A 27,124-nucleotide genomic window follows, 5' to 3' on the forward strand; every position below is an offset into this window, starting at 1 on the left:
GGAAATTGGTCTACAAAAAAATTCAAACAAATAAGAAAAAAAGCATATGGATTTTTACTTCGAGATGGATTCTTATGGAAGAGACCGAAGAAAGGAATTAGGATGCCACAACGAGTGATAGGCAAAAGGGAAGAAAAACTAAAATTATTAAAGGAGTTTCATGATAGTTTATGGGCAGGGCATAGAGGAATCTGGGCTACTTTTGCTAAATTCAAGGAACGATATTGGTGGAAAAATATGTATCGAGATGTGTTCTCAATTGTAGAGTCATGTGAAATATATCAATCGTATTCTAATATCCGACATCGAGATGGTCTTCATCCTACATATCCTTTGGCTATTCATTTTAAATGGATTGTTGATTTGGTTATTATGTCGGTTGGGTTATGGCAGATGAGATATTTGGTTTTAGCTCGTAAAGATTTATCAAATCAAGTAGAAGGAAGAGCATTGAGGACAAAATCTACAGAGGGGATTTGTAGGTTTTTGCTTGAAGATGTCATTTGCCGTTACGGGTGCGTAGGAAAAATCATTGCAGATCCTAGAGAATTAAATGCACAAGAAGCTTGTAAGTTCTTTGAAAATTGTGGAGTTAAACTATCACTGACTACTGCTTATAATCTGGAAGGGAATGCGAAAAGTGAACCCGGTCACCCGCCGATTGTGAAAGCATTGGTTAAAGCTTGTAATGGAAAGGTTAAAGAGTGGCCACGGCTTTTGTCATTTGCATTATGGGCTGATCGAACAACACATAGCTCGGTGACAGGATATATGCCAGTAGAACTTATGACAGGTCAAAAACCAATTATGCCGATTGAAGAAAAGGTACTTATTTGGAGTATGCTACCATGGGAAGATGGATTGACAAGAGAAGAACTTCTGGCTATTAGGATTCGACAATTGGAGCAAAGAACGGAAGATGTCCAGATAGCATTGGAAAGGTTAAAAAGAGCAAGGTTACAAAACAAGGCGCGATTCGATAAGCAACATCGATTGAGACCAAAAGCAATCGAGGAAGGTGACTGGGTACTTGTTTATGACAATAGTCTAGATAATCAACATAGTACTTTGTGGAAATGTTCAAAACGTTGGTTTAGACCATATGTGGTAACAACTGTTCATGATAATGCAACTTACTCATTACGGGAGTTAGATGGTACAAAATTGAAAATACCAATTGCAGGGAAGCGAGTAAAAATATTTAAACGAAGACATGCAGAGATGAATATGGAAGACCTTAATGAAGGTATAGAGATTCCGCAGCAAGAAGATGAAAGTGATATGGATAATGAAGGTGATGAAGACGAACTGGACAAAGACGTAGGGAATATATTCTGAATCAAACAGCAATTGGATAAATTGGTGCATACCGGAGCATGCACAGGTTCAGAGGGGGTGGATGTCGTGTTGTAACACGAGTATACAGTGAAAATAAAAAGAAAGGGGAATTTTATTAATATTCAGTTACCTCGAATATTGGGAGCATCGACCAACTCCAGTACAAATACTGAGTGGTCAGGTTCAGTCACTCCGTTACAGTCAGTCGGGGCATACTGAAATGCTCCATTCGATTCCAATAACGGGAGTCAGTAGGAAGAGAAGGAACAATTCACATGACGGGTTCGAGGAGCCAATTGGATCCAATTTCGATAATCCAATCCGGGTCCTCTTATCCAATATGAGACCTGAATTGGCCGGTCAACCCAATGCAGTCTAATTACGGGAAATCCAGGTCTTACTACGGGTCTTAGCCAATCTGACGCGAGGACCAATTTGACCCAATTACGGGAACATCCAGGTTACTACGGGCATCTTCTCCAATATAGGACCTGAATTGGTCGGGCGACTCAATGTGGTCCCGATTACAGGGTTCGGTTTGTGTCAGGCTGTCCTGTTCTTTGTGCCGTTTCAGAGAACGTTGTTTTCGATAAATGGATTTCTTAAAGGTAAAAATGGAGGAGAAAGCTTGACGGCGAGAGCCAATTTCGGATCCAAGCTTGAGGTGGGAGCCAATTCCGGATCTAAGACGGAAGATTGAAGAAATTCAGAGGATAAGGTTAGGGGGGAATCGGGGGGAGAGCTAGTTTTCAAGCTTTTGCAAGGTTACCAATTCGGTTTTCATTGGAGGTTTTTGAAGATCAAGGAAATTAGAGAGAGGAGCTTCATGCTTCGGGTCAGGGAAGGAAAGACATAGAATTTGGATTTTTCTTCTTCATAGAGTTTTGGGAAGGCTGAGGCAATCGCTGCTGAAGTCAGTGTTGTAATGGTGAATCGGGATTTTTAAATGAAGTGGGTTTGAATACTCTTGACTATTTTGTAAAATCGAGTTACATTTGTGATTGAAGGATTAAAGGGGTGTGTATAGGATTGAGTATGCAGAGTGAATGAAATTTATTGGGTTAATCTAACAGGATAGTCAGTGGATACAAGATCGTAAGTACAAAGGGGTATTGAAGATTAACAGTTTGGGTTGTTCGGGGTTCTCTGTAACGTCTAGAGACCTATCGGCTAGGGCAAAAAAAAGACTTCGACAAGCAATCGAAGAGCATCCGTATAGATTTACGGTACATTGTTGCAGTCGTTTATATTCCAGCAGTCAAAAACTGATAGACTGCTTGACTATCGGCGAATCTCCATACTACCTTCTACAGCTAGACGCCCGGCGCGTTCTCGAGCAAAAAAGCACGTAATACGACAATGGGTGCGTAGGAAAAATCATTGCAGATCGTGGAGAATTAAATGCACAAGAAGCTCTTAAGTTCTTTGAAAGATGTGGAGTTAAACTATCACTGACTACTGCTTATAATCCGGAAGGGAATGCAAAAAGCAAACGCGATCACCCGCCGATTGTGAAAGCATTGGTTAAAGCTTGTAATGGGAAAGTTAAAGAGTGGCCACGGCTATTGTCATTTGCATTATGGGTTGATCGAACAACACGTAGGTCGGTGACAGGATATATGCTAGTAGAACTTATGACAGGTCAAAAATCAATTATGCCGATTGAAGAAAATGTACTTACTTAGAGTATGCTACCATGGGAAGATGGATTGACAAGAGAAGAACTTCTGGCTATTAGGATTCGACAATTGGAGCAAAGAACGGAAGATGTCCAGATAGTATTGGGAAGGTTAAAAAGAGCAAGGTTACAAAACAAGGCGCGATTCGACAAGCAACATTGATTGAGACCTAAAGCAATCGAAGAAGGTGACTGGGTACTTGTTTATGACAATAGTCCGGATAATCAACATAGTACTTTGCGGAAATTTTTAAAACGTTGGTTTGGACCATATGTAATAACAACTGTTCATGATAATGCGACTTACTCATTACGGGAGTTAGATGGTACAAAATTAAAAATACCAATTGCAGAAAAGCGAGTAAAAATATTTAAACGAAGACACGCGGAGATGAATATGGAAGACCTTAATGAAGGTATAGAGATTCTGCAGCAAGAAGATGAAAGTGATTTGTATAATGAAGTTGACAACGACGAACTAGACAAAGACGTAGATGATATATTTTGAACCAAACAGCAATTAGGTAAATTGGTGCATACCGGAGGATGCACACGTTCAGAGGGGGTGGATGTCATGTTGTAACACGAGTATACCGTGAAAATATAAAGAAAGGGGACTTTTATTAATATTCAGTTACCTAGAATATTGGGAGCAATGACCAACTCCAGTGCAAATACTGAGTGGCCAGGTTCAGTCACCACGTTACAGTCAGCCGGGGCATACTGAAATGCTCCGTTCGATTCCAATAACGGGAGTCAGCAGGAAGGGAATGGACCAATTCACACGACGGGTGAGCTTAGTTCAAAGAGCCAATTGGATCCAATTTCAAGAATCCAATCCGGGTCTTCTTACCCAATATGAGACCTGAATTGGTCGGGCAACCCAATGCAGTCTAGTTACGAGAAAATCCAGGTCTTACTACGGGCCTCAGCCAATCTGACACGAAGGACCAATTTGATCCAATTACAGGGACATCCGGGTCTTACCACTGGACTCTTAGCCAATATGAGACCTGAATTGGTCGAGCGACTCAATGTCGACCCAAGTACGGGGTTTCGATTCTGTTTCAGGCTGTCCTATTCTTTGTGCCGTTTCAAGGAACGTTGTTTTCGGTAAAAAGGTCTCTTAAAGGTAAAAATGGGGGACAAAGCTCTGACGGCGAGAGCCAATTTCGGATCCAAGCTCTGACGGTGGGAGCCAATCCCGGATCGAAGATGGAAGATTGAAGAAATTCAGAGGATAAGGTTAGGAGGAGAATAAGTTTTGGAGAGTTTTTTTTTGAAGAAGAGGAGAGCTAGCTTCATGCTTCGGGCGGGAAAGAAGACAGAGAATTGGGTTTTTTTTCTTCATAGGGTTTTGGGAAGACTGAGGCAATCGTTGCTGAAGTCAGTGTTGTAATGGTGAATCGGGATTTTTAATGAAGTGGGTTTGATTACTCTTGACTGTTTTGTGAAATCGAGTTATGTCTGTGATGAAGAGTTAAAAGGATGTCTATAGGATTGAGTATGCGAAGTGAATGAAATTTATTGGGTTAATCTAACGAGATAGTCAGTGGATACAAGATCGTGAGTATAAAGCGGTGTCGAAGATTAGCAGTTTGGGTTATTCAGGGTTCTCTATAATGTCTAGAGACCTATTGGCCAGGACAAAAAGAACTTCGGCGAGCAATCGAAGGGCATCCGTTTAGATTTACGGTCTATTCTTGCAGTCGTTTATATTCTAACAATCAAAAACTGATAGACTGCTTGACTATTGGCGAATCTCCATACTACCTTCTACAGCCAGACATCCGGCATGTTCTCGAGCAGGAAAGCACGTAATACGACAAAAGTGGTGAATCCCAAAAGTCAATTAAAGACACCTATGAAGTCAAAGCAACGTCTATGGAGCTTTTAGGAAGCTTCTATATTAAATACTATAGAATTAACTTACTTTTACCTACTTTTACTTACTTCTACCTATTTGTATATGTAATTACTAGCTTACATGAGTATATCCGTGACAATTACTTATATGCAATTTTACGATTATATTCTTCAATTACATGTAGGTGAAACCTTGATTCTTTTTATTAACATACTTATTTAATAATATATAGTAAGAGTGTATACATACATAGAATATAACTGCTTCAAGTTCATTTGAAAAAATCAAAAATATATATGAAAAAATCTTTATTGCAAACTCTTTATTGTACTTAATGTCAAAGACTCTATTTTGACAAAGTTAGGAAATTCATTCATTCTTCTATCTTTGTTCTTAAGAAGGAATGTGATATCATAAAATTAACTAACATTGTAATTTATTTGATTCCACATAAAAAATAAAACACACATGGATGTATTAATAAATATTTTAGTTCTTAAGTATTTGACTTTATATTTTAAATAGAAACAATAAAATTATCTCATTCTTAAATTTTAAAAATATCATAATCTTCTTATAAAATTAAATAGATTTCTCTTATTAATTATTTAGTTCTATATAATTTTTAATAGTCTTTACATAAAATTAAATATTAATTTTTTTAATTTTAAAAGATGGTATGAAATATCTTATATTAGATTAAAATTTTATGAATATTAAAATTTAAACTTAAATATTATTAAAAATAAATAATTATTTAAATGGTTTAGTTCTAACCGCAATTAATTTTTTAGATCTTCTGTTATATATATATATATATATATATATATATATATATAGATACATTAGTTGTAATTAAAAAGTCATATAAGTATTTTTTTGAGTCTAAAATTTTATAATATATATATTATGTATGATGATAAATAATCATTTAAAAATATTATTAAAATTAAAAAAAAAAATATTTGTATTATTCTTTGATTACTTAGTCTATTCAATAAGATTCTAATATAACATATATTTGTTCTTAAAAATAACTATCTTTAAGTAATAATTTCTAATATTCTAAAATTTAATTTGAGAATGTAATGTTGTTGATCTTTTTATTTGCTATAATAATATTACTATACTTTAAATATGGTAGTTGGTGCTAAAATTTTAGAAGAGAGTCTTAATATGTAGTAATACTATTGAAGATGAGTACTATATTTCATGGCCTAAAAAATTTATTAATATAAATTTCTTAATAATAATTAAATAATTTAGTGGTCTTTCTCTTTTAACACAAGACATTATTGATGAGTAGAAGAACCTTCTAACTACCTTTGTGTAGAACATATGGTAGAATATGTTATTAAAACTATTCAATAAATTTTAAACTTCATTAACTTATGAAACAATATAATTGCTTCTTATAGAATATATCATCCAAAAAACAAAAAAAAAAAAAAAAAAAAAAAAAAAAAAAAAACTAACATAATATAAACCTATATTATTATAAAAAATAAAAATAAGTAGAAACATATTAGATAGATAATATCTATTTTAAGCAGTTTCAAATTTTTTTATAGATATGCTTTAGATATTTAGACTCCTATAGATATGTTACATGGCTACTGAATCTTGTTTTAGAAGTTTTTTTTATTAGATTTAGAAAATTGTGCTAAAAAAAATCTACAACTTTATTCTTAAGTATCAAGACTTATGATCATTTAAAAGCTTCTACAAGACCTTTTTGGTTGTGAATAATTATGGAGGCAAAATTGAAGCCATCTTCAATCTTCTGAACACATTTCTTGATTTGAGTCTTGATTAAAGACTTTCTAATTTCTTTAAAATTGACAATAGTCATTCTAATTTATTTTATACTTTGCAATTATCTTTTTTTTTATTAATTTGCTTATTTCAATTATATAAGATTATATTGTCTCTTATCATAAAAAAATGATTTGGTACGTTTCATGGCCTCTTCTTACTTTATATTATATTCGAAGGCCAAAGCTTTAAAGGAAGGATTTTTCCTCATCAAGGAAGTGACTTGAATATGGCTTTTAAAACTATGGCTTTTTAAATTGGGTTTCTATGCAAAAAAAGACTCCTTAAGGTATGTTTGAATTTTTTGATATTATAAAAAAAAAAAAAAAAAAAAAAAGAAACTCTAATATAATTTTTTTTCTTTACAATTTAGCAGATTTTTTTTTAATAAATATGCAATAAATCATAATATATAATTTATATAGTTTAGCAGATTTTTTATTTTATTTTATTAGAATTTTGTTTCTTTACAATTTAGCAGTATAAAAAAGTACAAAAATTTGGATATATACAGGAAAATACGTTGAATTTTAGTGGTTTCTAGGAACAAACTTTGCATAGCATTGTAAATTGTTCCTACTCACACCAGAGCTTGTAAAATAAAATGATTTTTACACTGAAAGTCTATTCTGTTGCAACTTATAAGTTGCTCCAGTAGGGCTGTGAAGCAAGTTACTAATTCTCTTTGGTAGAGTGGAGTCCGTTTGATGCACAATGGGGAGGTGACCAGTTGGGTTAGAAAAACCAGAGTCGGGATGGTAACAAGAGGAAATTCTTATACTTGAGACATTTCAAGTGTAGTTATCAAAGTCCACCCATGTGAGCAAGGCACACTCAAATGTTGATGGAATACACAAACCTCCAACTGATAAAAACTCTTTCACGATGGACCAAATATCAGAACAAACACTTAACCAAGTGCATGACCCCAGTCAGGCCACACAAGTTGACAGGGTTGTGTACTACGCACAGAAAACACCAAGAGTTGAGGTGAGTAATGTACGCAAGGTTGCTAAAAGTGATTCGAGGACTTCTTCAAAGGCATATGGAGGGAAATCAATTTAAAATTTCATGAAAGCTTCACGATTCAATCTGCGACAACAATACGTAATAGTCAGTATGTGAATTTGATAAGTATGCATTGATTTGTACCAGGAAATGCGAATTGTAGATTGTCACAATATTGCGGTTACAGAATTCAAAATGAATGTCAACTTATGCATACTTCTCCAGATCATTCATATTTTCATTCTCGTACTCAACATTGCGATAATAGATATCTGCGTGGTGCAAGGAATGATTTCTTCATGGCTGGGATTGAGTGTTCTAAGGTTCCAAGAAGCAAAAAGCCTGACAATTGACCAAATTTACTCAACAAAACAACATAGTAACGAAAAGTAGCATTCACGTCTGCAGTGCTAACTGCCGACCTTGCTGAGTTCTTTGGAACACACAGATAGGTTACTTGCTATCACGCTTTTGTCCAAAAGATAAAGGCCGCGCGTTCCTCATTCATTCGTAGTCATGTTTCAGAATTTTGGGATTTCCAAACACCAATTCCAACGGTCCGCGTGGACATTGATGTTTCATTGAGAATGTCAACATTATAGGTGGTACCTGTGAGAGATTTTCAGAGAGTGATGTTGCAGAAGCAATTCAAAGAGTGCTGAATTTCCCTGAACATGAGAACTTGTGAGCTAGCATTCCTGCATTAGATTTGTCAGCATGTCTTAGTTAGAACCTGTTACTATGGTAATCATCACAACGACAACCTTCTCGTCGTAGAAAAATGAGATTACTCACTTTTTTCTAGATAGTGTGAACCGCCCTCCAGTATCGGAAAATTAGTATCTGAGCAAAATTACAACTGTACTGTGAATTGGATGTGGTACCTTTTGACATCGGCTTCTATCATCCACATATGCCATTAGGTCAGATGAAATTGTTGAATTCCATTCCACTTTTATCTTAAAACATAGACCTAAATCTTTTACAGGTGTTCATCCAATTATTACAAAGTTCCAAGTTTCTTACCCACCAGTATCATCCCAGTGCTCCACACTCTCGATTTGGAGTGGCTTGCTCCAATCAGACAGAGTGCTTCAAACAATAACTTCCCACGCACTTGAAAGGTCTGAATTCAGTGGTATCAACAAATGCGTTCGCTAAACATAAAAAAACTGCACGAAAGAAGACTTAAAATTCATGAATGATCAACATATTCTTCTTTGCTAAATAGCATTTTGAAACTGGCAAGCTTGAGGAGGATTTGGGCTCATCTATACGAACAGTCCATAAGATAGTTTACTTCCAAATTTGTCTTGGTCGCTTCAAAATCATTCACTGCACATCTGATATGGAAGGGATATATCTCAACCTCAACGCTCCAGTCATTGAAAGAACTAATATGAGATAACTGTCGTGGTCTGCATGTTAGATCGAAACCCTGACATATCCTAAAACGTTCATTCCCCTTGTCAAGTTCAGGACTTCTTACTGTCAGCAGTAGTACAAATGCTGAAGTGAGTAGCTGTAACATCAAATTATAGCAGAATGGACGACAGCATTTACAAAAAGCTAAACGAATATGGACATAAAAAATTTGCTACTCTACAAATGTGACTAAACTGTTTTCCTAATGTAGAGAAAATGTATATAAAACTGTATGTGTGGATCCACCAGTCAAAAGAGAGAATCAGATAAGAAAATTCAAAAACTAAGTTCAGAAAGAGAAGGATAGTCAGGAGCAGGCATACCTGCTGAAGCATCATTGTCTACTGGGGTTGCACCCCAGCCGTCATCACCAATTGTTTCAGTTTCTGATATCAAGCGCGATGCGAGAGCTCACATGAATCATTGATAAAGAATCCAGACGCATGATACAGGAACAAGAACTTCACAACAAAGTGATTGTTGATAATTTTCAGCCAGAAAAACATCAGTCATCCAAACAGCACTGTGAGTTAGTACTTGGGTCAAAGATGCATCGACTTTCGATGCGATTATCGTCTTGGGGAAATCTCCATTTCGCGCGTCAGAGCTTCTACAAGCTTAGAGCAAAACGCTAATTGAAGACGTTGGGGTACACAGGACGGCAGGCGACCTGGATTAGACACAAAATGTCTGGGGAGACGAGCTTTTATTCCATCCCTCATGTGGAATAATATATTTGTCAAACACATCTCCGGTTGACTACCTCCAACCGGAACGCCAAGTTTTCATCCTGGTACGTGCACCACCTCTTGTGATCGGCTTCAGTTTGGCATGACAAGTACTCAGTTGTGATGAAGAAATAGCCGAATCCAACATTAGTGTTCCGAGACTTCGTGTCCTCCACTAAGATCGAAGTTCTGAACGATTTAGAAGATGCCCAGGAATAAGACTTCCAGCTGGAGGAATGCTGCCTGGAGATATCTCTGCCCGAATTTTTAAAAGTTGGAACCATTATAAGAAAAATATAAAAACCGACTCAATCGGAAGACGGGGAAACCACGACAAAACTTCCCTAACAAGTGCAATTTGCTTGTACTGCACTCCTCTCCCAGCGTTCTCGTGTCCGCATCCAGAAAAATCCATACGGCGTCGTCTTCGTAAAATCTGAGTGTGTACTGATTATAAAAACAAAAAAGGAGACCTGTACACCTAAGAAAAAGTATAAATTATTTACTACAAGCCAACACTATCTCAAAAACGCACGCCGTAGCGATAAATCCCCTCTAAGTGTTGCAGCAAAACCCTTAAGCCGTATTATTCCTTGAGCGCCGCACTAAAACAGAGCATGTAGAGAAGGATTCTATTAACAAAATTGTATCAGGTCAAAGTCCACCAAAATAGATTCGATTTACAGGCCCAAAGGGGCACCGTAACGAAGAAGCACGCGATGAAACTCGCCGAAACTACTGTTATCGGCAACAACAGGTGTGAACTTGTTTGAGTGGGGGCTTTGTACTTTGTGCCCATACGGGAACAGGGAACAGGGTCAAGGGAATGTGCTGCAAGGACCCTACCACCGCTTGACCCTGTCACCACGGATGGAACCTTCCTCACCTCTTGGCCTCTACAGAAGGGTGGGGTCTATTCCCGAGGGCATTATAATACGTTGGTGGTTTTATATAACAATGGATGCATTGGGGCTCCTAAGGTTTGAAGTTTCTGAAGTTCGAAATTTTCGTTTATATCAAGAAATTTCATCACAGAAAGATTGTGCAATTGAGATGTACTAATCTATATTTGTAGAATTAGACATCTGACATACACTAATGAAATACCGAACATGTGACGATAGGCTTTTAATATGTAAGTAATTTCATGAATTTATTGTTTAATTTAGTTTAATTTAGTAAAAATGGAATGCGATTGTGTTACTTTTTTAATTTAAAAAAAAATTCATTTTGAAAAAGGATTTTTTTTAAAAAAAAATATTCAAAAAATTGCAACCCAATTTCAAAAAAAATAAAAATAAAAAATATCATTTTATTTGGAATAAAGGATCACTGTATGTACACAAAATAAATCTTATGAGATTTTTAAATAGTTATTAAAATATACATTACAATTAGAACACAAGCAAGTAAAATACTAAAACCATTCAAAATTACACCATAATTCTACATCTGTCAAGGACAAGAACTCGATGAAAAAATGATTCAGACAATTGAGCCTTCACTCAAAGAGAGCTAACAAAATATATATATAAACAAGGATATATATTGAAAGAGAAATTGGAATGGCTATTGCCAAAAGACAAGAAAACTAGAGACCCTTGAAACTAGACTAGAAGCAAAAAAGGACTTGAGAAGAGTGAAGAAGTCTTCAATCTTGTCTCTATATATACAATCTAACTATGGACTACGTGGCGATGTTCTATAGGACCTCTAATATGTGTTGACTTTGTAGAACACATGCCTTGACTTACAAGGCAAGTTTTTCTACGTGTGGGCCACAAAATTAGCTTGATCTTCAAGCTAACAATATGTGTGGCACATGGCCAACTTGTTGACCACATTTCTAATCCAAAAAATCAATTTAAGACACCTATGAAGTCAAAGCAACGTCTATGAAGCTTCTAAGAAGCTTCTATATTAAATACTATAGAATTAACTTACTTTTATCTATTTTTACTTACTTCTATCTATTTGTATATGTAATTATTAGCTTATATGAGTATATCCGTGACATTATTCCTCCTTCTAGGGACGAGTTCCACGAGGAGCGGTCATCATATGTTGACGAAATCTATGATGCGACGCATTGTATTCGCTACATACTCTGATCTTTGTTCTCTTCAAAGATGATTGATAGGGCGTCTCAACCATCAATAGTGTCCCATACCAGGGCAGGAAGACCACCCAGTTATTTGATCATTGTTGAGGCCTTCATAACTTCCTTCCAATAAAACATTTCGAATACCATCAAGAGTTGTTCCTACCTCTAGCAAAATCACCAAACATCGAGAGTCTCTTTCCAAATCGTGATACCAAACGCGTTGTATCTCGCCATCTATTCGAGGAAGAACATGTCATTCTTGAAGATCTTCATCTCGATTGCATCGTCTTGAAGATTGTGACAATCGTAATGTCTCATCCGATACGTTAGCAAATAAAGGTTCTTGAGCTGAATCCACTAGTTGTTGGTTCTCCATCTCTTGAGCATCACTACTACAAAGAAGCTACGAACAAGGATTGAAAGTAGAATGTTATCTTGCCTAGATGTTGTTTCTTTTATAAAGAAGGTTTTCATCTTGATTTTGATGGATGTCATCGATGAAAAGCCTCCATCGCCTTTGCTGCATTTGCAAGATTCTTTATTGGCTCCCATGTGCATTCACTAATACCATATCCGTACCAATGGATAAGATATTTCAATTTATTTTGGTGCTGCCTTGAATCTAAGACTTTCTCTACTTCAAACTCTTCATTATTGTCTACTTTTATAGGAGGAGGTAGAGCTTGTTGTCTTCTTGATATGTCCACTGTCTTGTAAGGTTCAAGAAAAGACACATGGAATACTGGATGGATTTTCATTGACTTCGATAGATGTAAACGATATGCAACTGGATTGATTTGTGCAGAAATAGAAAATGGTCCCAGCCTTTGATAGTCCAACTTGTCACAGGGACGAGTAGTCTTGATATTGTGACGAAGTAGCCATACCTTATCACCCAAGAAGAATGGTGGTTGTTCCTTTCAATAGACATCCGCATTGACCTTTTGTTGTTCTTGAGCCTCTTTTAATTGTGCCTTCATCGTTGTATGTAGCTCTGATAAATGAATCGCCAAATCTTTTGTAGTAGGATTATCAACTTTTGAAAAGTCAAAAGTATCAAGTCATGGATGATAACCATAATTAGCAAAGAAAGGTGTTTGTTTTGTAGAAGAATGTACCGTGTTATTGTAAGCAAACTCTGCCAATGGCAAAAGAGTTGTCCAATCATCTTGTTGGTAGTTAATGGTACATCTTAAATATTGCTCCAAAACTTGATTAACACGCTCCGTTTGTCCATCAGTTTGAGGGTGGAATACCGAAGATAGTTTTATATCCACTTTTAGAATCTTGAAAAGAGTCCGCCAAAATCTTGATACAAATTGAGTTTTCCTATCTGATATAATATCCTTGGGTAATCCATGATAGCGATAGATATTGTCAAGAAAGAGCTTACCTGTTTCTTCACCTGTGATAGATTTTGTACATGGCACAAAATGTGCCATCTTGGTAAAACGATCTACTATCACAAATATAGAATCATAAAAACCTGAGATTGGAAGATCCGTGATGAAGTCCATAGAAACAAAAGACCATGGTTGTTCTGGAATGGGTAATGGCTAAAGAAGTCCAAAAAGTCAATGACAAGGAGTTTTTGATCTTGAGCAAACATCACATGATTGTATAAAATCTTTGACTGCCTTCCACATTTGAGGCTACCAAAAATCCCTAGATATCAGCTCCAAAGTCTTATTATATCCAAAATGTCCTACTGCTGGGAAGTCGTGATGAGCTTAAAGAACACGTTGTCGTATTACGTGCTTTCCTGCTCAAGAATACGCCGGACGTCTGGCTGTAAAAGGTAGTATGGAGATTCGTCGATAGTCAAGCAGTCTATTAGTTTTGGCTTCTGGAATATAAACGACTTCAACAATGTATCGTAAATCTATACGGATGCTCTTCGATTGCTTGTCGAAGTCCTTTTTGCCCCAGCCGGTAGGTCTCTAGACGTTACAGAGAACCCCGAACAACCCAAACTGTTAATCTTCAATACCGCTTTGTACTTACAATCTTGTATTCACTGACTGTCTTGTTAGATTAACCCAATAAATTTCATTCACTCCGCATACTCAATCCTATAGACGCCCTTTTAATCCTTCAATCACAGACGTAACTTGATTTCACAAAACAGTCAAGAGTATTCAAACCCACTTCATTAAAAATCCCGATTCACCATTACAATACTGACTTCAGCAGCGATTGCATCAGCCTTCCCAAAACTCTACGAAGAAAAAAATCCAAATTCTATGTCTTTCTTTCCCCAACCTGAAGCATGAAGCCCCCACTCTCTAATCTCCTTGATCTTCAAAAAAACCTCCAATGAAAACAGAACTAATAACCTTGCAAAAGCTTTCCCCTTTCTTTTTATTTTCACTATATACTCGTGTTACAATACGACATCCACCCCCTCTGAACCTGTGCATCCTTCAGTATGCACCAATTTATCCAATTGCTATTTGGTTCAAAATATATCCTCTACGTCTTTGTCCAGTTCGTCGTTGTCACCTTCATTATCCAAATCACTTTCATCTTCTTGCTGCAGAATCTCTATACCTTCATTAAGGTCTTCCATATTCATCTCTGCATGTCTTCGTTTAAATAATTTTACTCGCTTCCCTGCAATTGGTATTTTCAATTTTGTACCATCTAACTCCCGTAATGAGAAAGTCGCATTATCATGAACAGTTGTTACCACATATGGTCCAAACCAACGTTTTGAAAATTTTCGCAAAGTACTATATTGATTATCCAGACTATTGTCATAAACAAGTACCTAGTCACCTTCCTCGACTGCTTTTGGTCTCAATCGATGTTGCTTATCGAATCGCGCCTTGTTTTGTAACCTTGTTCTTTTTAACCTTCCCAATACTATCTGGACATCTTCCGTTCTTTGCTCCAATTGTCGAATCCTAATAGCCAGAAGTTCTTCTCTTGTCAATCCATCTTCCTATGGTAGCATACTCCAAGTAAGTACCTTTTCTTCAATCGACATAATTGATTTTTGTACTGTCATAAGTTCTACTCGCATATATCCTGTCACCGAGCTATGTGTTGTTCGATCAACCCATAATGCAAATGACAATAGCCGTGGCCACTCTTTAACTTTCCTATTACAAGCTTTAACTAATGCTTTCACAATCGGCGGGTGATCGCGTTCACTTTTTGCATTCCCTTCCAGATTATAAGCAGTAGTCAGTGATAGTTTAACTCCACATTTTTCAAAGAACTTACAAGCTTCTTGTGCATTTAATTCTCCAGGATCTGCAATGATTTTTCCTACGCACCCGTAACGGCAAATGACATCTTCAAGCAAAAACCTACAAATCCCCTCTGTAGATTTTGTCCTCAATGCTCTTCCTTCTACTTGATTTGATAAATCTTTACGAGCTAAAACCAAATATCTCATCTGCCATAAGTCAACCGGCATAATAACCAAACCAACAACCCATTTAAAATGAATGGCCAGAGGATACGTAAGATGAAGACCATCTCGATGTCGGATATTAGAATACGTTTGACAGATTTCACATAACTCTACAAATGAAAGCACATCTCGATACATATTTTTCCACCAATATCGTTCCTTGAGTTTAGCAAAAGTAACCCAGATTCCTCTATGCCTTGCCCATAAACTATCATGAAACTCCTTTAATAATTTTAGTTTTTCTTCCCTTTTGCCTATCACTCGTTGTGGCATCCTAATTCCTTTCTTCGGTCTCTTCCATAAGAATCCATCTCGAAGTAAAAATCCATATGCTTTTTTTCTTATTTGTTTGAATTTTTCTGTAGACCAATTCCCGTGCTTAGTCAAGGTATTCAAGTAATGACCAATATCTAATAATTCTCCTTCAAAAGATTCTTCAAGAAATAGCTTGTCTTCTCTGTTGAGATTTGATATTGAATAGAATTTCAATCCGACATCATCAATGTCTTCAACCATTTTGTCCTCCCTCTCGTATCTTGCTCGAGATAGCATGTCTGCTACTAAATTGTCCTTTCGAGTGATATGCTTAAATTCTGGATTTAGTGACTTAATATAAGCAATCCATCTCAACATTGCAATATCTGGCGTTGAACAGTTAATAATCATTCCAAGCAGTGGCAAGCAATCTGTTTAAATTACTACTACTGCCCCAATCAAATAGTGCTTTTCAGCTTTCATAGCCGAAATGACTCCCCAAAGTTCTCTTTTGACTTGCGAATATGCACGCTGACGAATACTTAAAACTTTAGTCCCAAATCGAACTGCAAATCTACTCCCATTTGAATCATCTTGACCCACAGCCCATCCAACGGTAATTGGACTAGCGTCTACAATAAGAATCACTGGTCTATTGCACTTATAATCAACCTTCCTCAATATTGGAGGTGACATCAATAATTTCTTCAATCTTTGCATTGCCTGAATATGCCTTTCTTTCTATTCAAATCGGTAACCCTTGCGTAAAAGTTCATATAATGGATCCGTTATGTGAGCAAAATGAGGGATCCAGATTCGATAAAATACACATGCACCCAAAAACCTGCGAACCTCGGTTAAAGAACCACAATCCTCTTTCATCCTTCCAATTGCATCAACTTTAGTCGGATCTGGTTTTCTTCCGTAAGATCCGCATAAATGTCCAACAATTACAACCTCTCGCACTCCAAATACGGACTTCATACCCGATAATGTAAGATGAACTTCTCCAAGCTGAGTTAAAATCTTTTCACAATCTTGTATATGATCAACAACATATCTGCGACACCCCCTCATATCTAAAGTTTCATCCTTGTCTCCTTCTCTGCACCCTTTTATAGGAACATCATCCAGAAAAGGCATAGTCTTTTCCGGAATAAAATCTCTCAATACCTTATTCATCTCATTCATCATATGCGCTACTGAGTTGGTCGCGCCTTGAGGAAGAGTGCACATTCTAACCAATCCAAGCAGTGTCCTCATCGTTGTCATATCTCTACTTCCTTCGACAAGTTGAAATTGATCATAACCTGAATACAAATCACCCATTGAATAGATTGCCCTTCCAGCAAACGCCTCAGCAAATTCATCCACAATAGGTCCAATTCCTGCATTCCTGACAGTTACAGTATTCACCGGTTGCATATCTTGAATAAACCGTAGTGACCCATTCTTCTTAGGTACCGTAAACCATCAACTAGAATACGGCGCAAATGAAGGTTCCAATATTTTCATCTTTATCTTTTCTTTCAATAGTTCCACCAATTTAGGTAAATGTGCCCTCGGTACTGGAATCGGTCTTAGATTCCAAGGTACATGCGGTACAGTGAAGATAACCATAGGTGTTATAATATTTGGATCCACACACCCAATTTCATGAGATTCAAAAGCAAACGATCTACCTTGTTTAGCCAACATCTTTTTGAAGCAAGTAATTTCCTCCGGCAATAAAGAACCATCAGAACCAATCTTCAATTCTTCAAAAGTCACTATAGTAAACTGATGTCTAATACTCATTGGATCTCTTAAACTTGCTTCTTTTGATGCTTCTCCCATTTGTTCTTTAGAATCCACTCGTAATGGTCATGCAACAGGCTTTACCTTCTTATCTGCCGTTTTATATCTCGTCTCTACTGTGACTTCTGGTGCTTGAAAAGATTCAAGCATGGTATAAACCTCTCTTGAATGAATCTCAACAATCTTATCATTATCCCCTAATCCAATAGATGTAATCAATTCTAATGAATCTTCCAGTCCATTTTCTTCATAAACACCCAAAATCCTCTCATCATCTTGCAATGTACCTATCTTGCATAATTGTCCTTCAATATCATATAATCTTTTTCTTTCTTTTCTTTTAAAATCATCAACTTTCTTATACATAATATTTCCATTCTCCAATATACCAATAAAACTCGAATCAAAGGCACCTTTATCTCGCGAGTGTACCTCCTCTTTTGTACCTCCATAATCTCGCTTTACAGTGGTACCTCCCTAAAATCCTTAAATCCTTCAACAATCTTTGGCAATGGTTTCTCCCTCAACCTATCTCGATTCCGTTCATGGTTAGCAGGTACTATTACAAATTGTACAGCTTTCCTCCCATCTTCGCTCCGTACCCTTGCATAAGCAGAACCATCGTCAAGTACTTTTGTTTCTATCAGTGTTGCCGTGATATAAGGTTGTCCTAAAAGCAACGGATAAGACGTTGTATCTTGAACGAAGAAATGTTGCTCCGTCGCAACATCCCGAATCCAAATTTTGACATCTGGACAAGCTCCATATAATTCGCCCCGTGTGTTATTAGCTGCTCGAATTGCCCATCCATGTTCCATATCAATTGGCCATTTTTGCTTCTTATAAAGATCTTTAGACATGAGATTTATTTTAGAACCATGATCGACCAAAGCAACTATTGGTTCTTCTATATCTCCTACTTTCACCAATACCTCAGTAGTTGCCATTGTCCAATGCTTTCGAGTATAATGGCTCAAAGTTTCCATTTCCTTGTCACTAGAATCTTTGAAACGTACTCGCTGATTATACCCATTCTTTTCATTTGTTGGTTGCTTGTAACCAATATCAACCTCTTCTTCATCTCTACATATTCTTGCATCAATAACTTGACTCATTCCAGTTTCGCCCATTAATTGCCTCTTTCGCTTAATGCTGTCAATGATAACATCATGAAATTCCTTCTTTGCAATTTTCAAGACTTCTTTCAATGTGAATTCCAGCTTAGCGTTTAATATACGTTCTTCCAACACCCCTTTCAAATTTGTTGCCGCTTCAATGTCAGAAAGTAGCTTATAAGCAATTGATTTGCCCTTATCTTTTGTCTCCTTTGTTTTTTCTCCCAATGATGCTGAGGTATCCTTTACAGGCAATTCTTGTGAAGCTGCCTCCTGAGCCTTGTCTCCTTGAGTTTGCCTCTTAAAAGAATTTCCTTCTCTAGTATCATCAAAATTTCCTCGTCTTTTTTCTTCCATCAAAGCTTCATGTTGGCTCTTAGCAATATATGCATGAACTGAAAGAGACTCAACAGGATCCTCCCAACCTGTTCTTCCTCGTATTATAGCTGCAGTTCTCAATAACGCTTCTCGAGGTAATTTCCCTTCTTGCATTGTAGAAACGGCAGAAGCCCAAAACTCACTAGTTTCCGTACTTCCACCAATTTCATCATCTACTCTAGCACCATAACTTGCACTTTCTCGTCCTACTATTTCATGCTCTTTTAAGTAATCTTGAAGCAATGCTCTCATTCCTCCCTTGCCAAAATTGGTTTGAAGAAGATCCTCCCTATCTTTCAATGCTATCTTCCCATCTTTCTAGCAAATAATTCCGTGCCGTATCATATTATTAAATTCATTGCAATCTTTTCTAGTGTGTGAAGCATCATCACACCAAATGCATCTTTGTACATATCCTTGTTTTGAAACATTCTTCGAATTATTTATAGAAGTATTCTCTTCAAGTCTTGCCAATTTGATTTGAAGATCTCGCATTCCTCGTATAATTTCTTCCATACCCATATTTGCTTTCTTTGAGAAGGATGTCGAAGGTTAAACTATAGGCATTGTTGGTGGTATTGTACGTACCGGAGCTTTTGGTGCTTGTACTGTTTTCAGAATACTATTCCTATCCTTCCTCCTTTCTTATTTTGTAAGCAACCCCACCGCATCTTCAACATTCTTCCACTTCGTTGTCAATCCTTCATCTTCTTCTTTGTCTTCAAGAAGGGGTTCTAATTTCTCTTGCAATTCTCCATTAGCAGCTTGAAGAAATAGATCAACTTTGTTCGGCTCCAATGTCAATTTTTCTACCTTCGATAATTGAGAGTACTGCCTCTCAAATTCCCTTAGTAGCTCTGTTGCTTGCAAATTCTTATTGGGCCGTTCAATCCATCCCAGAAATAGCTTCTTAGTAACGCGATCAGCATCTTCCAAGAAATATTCGTCTTTCAATGCATGTGAAAAAACCTCCATGAATTCCCATAACGATCCGTAATCGATGTAATGTGGTTCCTTATCTCCGGTATCGTGGCAAGTCCAAATAGTGCAACCATTTTCTTCTCAGAAACCCGATTTAATTCCATTTCACGAACATAACATCTTAAATACCTTGAAATATTCCTCCCATCAAATTGATCAATTTTATTGACCACTGCTTGCAATGCTTTGGTTGCCAAAGCTTCCTTTCGATCATTGCTTTGGTGTTGCTGCATTGACAATGAGAAGGCTTGAAACAAACTAGCAATAGACGAATCCATGTGCATACCTTGTCCTTTAGAAGACTCCCCTCTAGAAACTCCTCCCAAAAATCCTTCAAAAGTTTTATTTTCGTTTCCCATAAAAATAAGGATAAAATCAACGGAAATCTAATACCTTCAACCTCAAGCTTTCACATCGGGTTCACCTCTTTTTGTCGTATAACGTGCTTTCCTGCTCGAGAATGCGTCGGACGTCTAGCTGTAGAAGGTAGTATGGAGATTCGTCGATAGTCAAGCAGTCTATCAGTTTTGACTTCTGGAATATAAACGACTACAACAATGTAACATAAATCTATACGGATGCTCTTCGACTGCTTGTCGAAGTCCTTTTTGCCCCAGCCGGTAGGTCTCTAGACGTTATAGAGAACCCCGAACAATCCAAACTATTAATCTTCAATACCCCTTTGTACTTACGATCTTGTATCCACTGACTGTCATGTTAGAGTAACCCAATAAATTTCATTCACTCCGCATACTCAATCCTATAGATGCCCTTTTAATCCTTCAATCACAGACGTAACTCGATTTTACAAAATAGTCAAGAGTATTCAAACCCACTTCATTAAAAATCCCGATTCACCATTACAATACTGACTTCAGCAGCGATTGCATCAGCCTTCAAAACTCTACGAAGAAAAAAATCCAAATTCTATGTCTTTCCTTTCACGACCCGAAGCATGAAGCCCCTCTTTCTAATTCCCTTGATCTTCAAAAAAACCTCCAATGAAAACCGATCTAGTAACCTTACAAAAGCTTTCCCCTTTCTTTTTATTTTCACTGTATACTGTCAAGGAAAAAGACTCGATGAGGGAAAATATACACCAAAAGGCTATCTCGATATAATAAGTCAAAATATAAACAAGTAGGTATATTAAAAGGAAACTGGAATGGCTACTGCCACAAGACAAGAAACTAAAGACTCTTGAACATGGACTAGAAGCAAGAAAGGAGTTGACAAGAGTGAAGAAGCCTTCACTCTTGTCTCTATATATACTATCTAACTAGGGGCTACATGGCGACGCTCTATTGGACCTCCAATATGTGTTGACTTTGTAGGACACATGCCTTGACTTACAAGGCAAGTTTTTCTACGTGTGGGCCACATAGTTAGCTTGATCTTCAAGCTAACAATATGTGTGGCACATGGCCAACTTGTTGACCACGTTTCTAATCCAAAAAGTCAATTAAAGATACCTATGAAGTCAAAGCAGCGTCTAAGAAGTTTCTAGGAAGCTTTTATATTAAATATTATAGAATTAACTTACTTTTATCTACTTTTCCTTACTTCTACCTATTTCTAGATGTAATTATTAGCTTATATGATTATGGCCATGACATTACCTCCCCTTCTAGAGACGAGTTCCACGAGGAGCGGTCATCATATGTTGAGGAAATCTATGATGCGACGAATTGTATTCGCCACATACTCTGATCTCTGTTCTCTTCGAAGATGATTGATAGGACCTCTCAACCATCGGTAGTGTCCCATACCAGGGCGGGAAGACCACCCAGTTATTTGATCATTGTTGAGGCCTTCGTAACTTCCTTCGAATAGAATATTCGAAACACCATCAGGAGTTGTTCCTACCTCTAGCAAAATCACCAAACATCGAGAGTTCCTTCCCAAATCGTGATACCAAACGCGTTGTATCTCACCATCTATTCGAGGAAGAACATGTCGTTCTTGAAGATCTTCATCTCGATTACGTCGTCTTGAAGATTGTGACAATCGTAATGTCTCGTTCGACACGTCAGCAAATGAAGGTTCTTAAGTTGAATCCGCTGGTTGTTGGCTCTCCATCTAATTAGCATCACAAATGCAAAGAAGTTACAAACAAAGATAAGAATTTGAATGTTATCTTGCCTCAATCTTGTCTCTTTTATAAGAGAGATTTTCATCTTGGTTTTGATGGATGTCGTTGATGAAAAACTTTGACTTTAGCTGATGCATTTGCTAGATTCCTGGATGGCTCCCATGTGCATTCACTAATATCATATCCGCGCCAATGAACAAGATATTCCAGCTTATTTCGGCGCCGCTTTGAGTCTAATTTCTCTTCCACCTCAAATTCTTTATTATTATCTACTTCTATAGGAGGCGGTGGCATTTGTCTTCTTCCTTCTATATCCACTGTCTTATATGGTTCAAGAAGAGACACATGGAATACAGGATGGATCTTCATTGACCCCGGTAGATGTAACCGATATGCAGCTGGGTTGATCTGTTCAGAAACAGAAAAGGGGCCAAGCCTACGATAGTCCAACTTGTCACAAGGTCGAGTAGTCTTTATATTGCGACGAAGTAGCCATACCTTATCACCCACGTTGATTTCTGGTTGCTCCTTACGATATAGATCTGCGTTTATCTTTTGTCGTTCTTGAGCTTCCTTCAATTGCGTCTTCATTATTGCATGTAACTCTCACAACCGATTTACCATATCTTCTGCTGCAGGATTATCAACTTTTGAAAAATCAAAAGTATCAAGTCGTGGATGATAGCCATAATTGGCAAAAAAAAGGTGTTTGTTGCGTGGAAGAATGTACCGTATTATTATAAGCAAACTCTGCCAATGGCAGAAGGATTGTCCAATCATCTTGTTGGTAATTGATAGTACACCTTAAATATTGCTCCAAGACTTGGTTTACGCACTCTGTTTGTCCATCAGTTTGAGGATGGAAAGCCGAAGATAGCTTTATGTCCACTTTTAAAATCTTGAAAAGGGTCCTCCAAAATCTTGACACAAATTGAGTTCCCCTATCTGATATGATATCTTTAGGTAATCCATGATAGCGATAGATATTATCAATGAAAAGCTTAGCTGTTTCTTCACCTGTGATAGGTTTTGTACATGGCACAAAATGTGCCATCTTGGTGAAACGATCTACTATCACAAATATAGAATCATAAGATCTTGAGCTTGGAAGATCTGTGATGAAATCCATAGAAACAGAAGACCATGGTTGTTCTGGTATAGGTAATGGCTGAAGAAGTCCGTAAGGTCGATGACGAGGAATTTTTGATCTTGAACAAATATCACATGATTGTACAAAGTCTTTGACTGACTTCCACGATATAAGACTGGTGCAGAGACAAACGATGTCTTCAAGGCTTCAAATGCTGCTTCCGCTTCTTGATTCCATTGGAATTTATCTTTACTAGTCAAGCGTGTAAGTGGAGCTGCAACTCGTGAGAAATCTTTGATGAAGATCCGATAGTAATTGGCAAATCCCAAGAAACATTGGACATCTCTTACTGTCCTTGGAATCTTCCAATCCATGATTGTTTGGACTTTCTTAGAATCCATCATGAGACCATCATTTGAAATGATGTATCTTAAAAAGTCAACTTGAGTAGTGTGAAATACACACTTTTCCATCTTGGCGTACAATCCTGCATCTCTAAGTTTTTGTAATACTTGACGAACATGTATTTCATGTTCTTCGACGTTCCTAGAATAGATCAGGATATCGTCTAGATAGCAGACGACAAAATTGTCTAAGAATTCACGAAATACATCATTCATGAGATGTTGAAAAGCAGCTGGTGCATTCGTGAGTCCAAAGGGCATGACATTATATTCAAAATGTCCATACCTGGTTCGAAACGCAGTCTTCCATTCATCTCCTTCTTTGATCCGTACTAGATTATATGCTCCTCTTAGATCTATTTTTGTATAGATCTTAGCTTGATTCAACTGGTCAAGGAGTCCTGATATCAAAGGTAATGGATACCTGTTCTTGATTGTGATCTTGTTGAGTCCTCGATAATCAACACACATTCGTAAAGATCCATCTTTTTTCTTTACGAATAGAATTGGAGCTCTTGCTGGAGATTTTGAATGGCGTATGAAATTCTTTGCTAAATTCTCGTCAATATATGTCTTGAGTTCAGCCATCTCATCTTGCGATAAACTGTAAATTGGTCCAAATGGTGGCTGAGTTCCTTCCTTGAGGTCGATTGAACAATCATATGGGCAATGCTCAGGAAGAATATCTCCATTCTTTTTCTCAAAAACGTCTTGATACTCCTGATATTGACTTGGAATGCCAATTGAAGTCTTTATGTTTTCAGAAATAGGTGCAGCATAAATAGCAAAAGTTGATCCTTCTTTTGCTGCGTGTATAAATGCTTTTGCACCTATCAATACGGGTTTTACTATACTAGACTTATAATTTTTTACTTGGTTGGTAGAACTATTAATAACGCTTTGGGGAAAGTCAAGTTTACGTGAATTCCAATCTATTCGAGGGTTATATTTTTCTAGCCAGGATAAAACTAAAATAACTGGATTGGATGGGGATTTAATTATGTTAAAAGCTATGTAGCTATCATGACCGTCTATTGTTACTTTTATAGGATGAGTTTCATGAGTGACATCTCCAGAAGACAAGGGACGACCATCTATGACTTCTACATGTACTGGTTTAGGTTTCTGTACAAAGGATATTTTACGACTTTTAACAAATTGTTCATCTAAAAAACATGTTGAGGCTCCCGAATCTAATAAAGCAGAGGCTTTGTAATTCTTAGGTCCTAAATATAAGTCTATTATAAAACAAGGAGAGGGTTCTGAGGAGAAGATAGGACCTTCATTAGGAATTGTACAAGGTTCCAGTTGCACGGTCCCTATTGTAGCTGGACGAATCTGTTTTCCGACATGTTGTCTTCTTTGACCGTCGTACCCCTCATTTTATAGTTGCGTCGTTTCTTTGGACAATGTTGAGCAGTGTGCTTAGGTTCTCCGCAATTTAAACATAATCCTTCTTGACGACGATGAATCTTTTCTTGCTCAGTTAGGGGTTTAAAACGTACCGCGTCAATTTGCATGTCTTCTACTTCCGAATGTATGTTTGGCAAAGATGTTGATGTTGCCATTGAGTAATAACGTTGAGGTTCCCGTGAATGATTCTCGGATCGAAATTCGAAAAGTCGATTATCACATTTTACCGCAAAATCGATTGCTTGACTCAAAGTTTGAGGATCAGGTAAGTTGAGCATCAATTTCTTTACTTCGTATTGCAATCCATAAAGAAATTGACTGATGAGTGCAGCATCATCTCACTTGATGTCAATTGCAAGTTGTCGAAATTGTGAAGCATACACTGGTACTAAGCGATTTTCTTGTCGCAAAATTCGGATCTTATTTGTTGCAACACGAGTTACATCGTGTTCACCATACATAGATTGAAACTCCGCCAAAAAAGCTTCCAAATTGTCCAATATTGGATTTCGTTGTTCAAGAAAAGACGAAAACCACGATAATGCAGAACCAGAAAGTAGAGTGCCAATAAACTTGACTTGTGATCCTGGAGTTGGATAGCTTTGCGGTTGAAGTTCAATTGCCAATTGTACTTGATTGATGAACCCTCGAAACTTTGATCTCGTACCATCAAATTTCTCAGGTAAGGCAATTCTTGGTTCTCTAGTGCTTATAGGGTGTTGTACTATTGGAGAAGGAACGTGATTTGTTGTAGATGTTGAAGCAGCTCCGATCATCTCTATATCTCCACTTTCTCCTATTCTTGTTCTTTCCTGTGTTGGTGAATTGAGTTGATGCATCGCAAGCATTAACTCCCTCATTTGCTCTTGCATTTGTGCCATTGCACTCTTCATTTCAACAAGCTCTGCCATAATGATACTAAGAAGAAAAATTTGTTTGATATTGCTCAAGACAAAAAAAAAGAAAGACTTGATAACAAAGAAGATACTAAGAACAATATCAGTTTAGAAGTGGGTAATCCGCAAACTTCTAATACGCTTATGTCTTGTCAAGAGAAAGGGGTAATCCACTCTTACTCAAGAAAAAACAAAGCTCTGATATTGTAAGTGTACTCTTGTCAATCTGTCAAGGACAAAGACTCGATGAGGGAAAATATACACCAAAAGGCTATCTCGATATAATAAGTCAAAATATAAACAAGTAGGTATATTAAAAGGAAACTGGAATGGCTATTGCCACAAGACAAGAAACTAAAAACTCTTGAACCTGGACTAGAAGCAAGAAAGGAGTTGACAAGAGTGAAGAAGCCTTCACTCTTGTCTCTATATATATTATCTAACTAGGGGCTACATGGCGACGCTCTATTGGACCTCCAATATGTGTTGACTTTGTAGGACACATGCCTTGACTTACAAGGCAAGTTTTTCTACGTGTGGGCCACATAGTTAGCTTGATCTTCAAGTTAACAACATGTGTGGCACATGGCCAACTTGTTGACCACGTTTCTAATCCAAAAAGTCAATTAAAGACACCTATGAAGTCAAAGCAGCGTCTAGGAAGTTTCTAGGAAGCTTCTATATTAAATATTATAGAATTAACTTAATTTTATCTACTTTTACTTACTTCTACCTATTTCTATATGTAATTATTAGCTTACATGATTATGGCCGTGACATATACTCGTGTTACAATACGACAACGTAAATGTGCTTTTCTTTCTGGAACATATAGGCATCCTTCAAAATAGAGTAGGTTGTTCTTGAATTCAAATTTAGAGATATCATGAGATTTAGAAGAATTATTCTTGATATCATGAACAAGAGGGTCTGAAGACATACTTAACTCGACTTGCTTAAGAAAAGTTAAATCAACAATCAATGTTGCTTTTATTGCTCAAAGATGAAATTACTCTGACTTCAAGAGGACCATTCTCTGTTGCTCAAAAGCTACATCTCCTTCTTTTGGTGCAAGATAAGAATGTCTAGATAAGGCATCAGACAAACCTTGTTGTTTTTCTGGCCGATAAGTGATGATGAATTCGAATCTTAATAAAGACATGTTCCAACGAGCTTGGCGATGATTTAATATGCGTGCTGACATAAAATATTCGAGGTTCTTGTGATCCGTATATACGGTGACTGGACTGGAAGCGCCTTCTAGATAATGACGTCATTCTTGAAAAGAATCCACAATTGTAAGAAGTTCTTTGTCGTGG

The 27,124-nt window shown here is 37.1% G+C and overlaps 1 long non-coding RNA gene across 10 annotated transcripts; it reads right to left on the minus strand.

The window, feature by feature from the left end:
• Positions 1-7,217: 7,217 nt before the first annotated feature.
• Positions 7,218-12,040, minus strand: LOC112275706 (uncharacterized). 10 transcript variants are annotated; one of them, XR_016500329.1, is made up of 4 exons: positions 9,455-11,069; positions 8,733-8,832; positions 8,316-8,404; positions 7,218-7,790 (listed from the first exon to the last, which is right to left on the minus strand). It is a non-coding gene; the product is annotated as an uncharacterized LOC112275706 (long non-coding RNA). The 10 variants fall into 10 exon arrangements; XR_016500328.1 differs by having other exon boundaries at positions 7,218-8,404; XR_016500336.1 differs by having other exon boundaries at positions 8,737-11,054.
• Between the last annotated feature and the right edge of the window lie 15,084 nt (positions 12,041-27,124).

The sequence above is a fragment of the Physcomitrium patens genome, chromosome 23 (genome assembly GCF_059467195.1).
Source record: "Physcomitrium patens ecotype Gransden chromosome 23, ASM5946719v1, whole genome shotgun sequence".
Lineage (NCBI taxonomy): Eukaryota > Viridiplantae > Streptophyta > Bryopsida > Funariales > Funariaceae > Physcomitrium > Physcomitrium patens.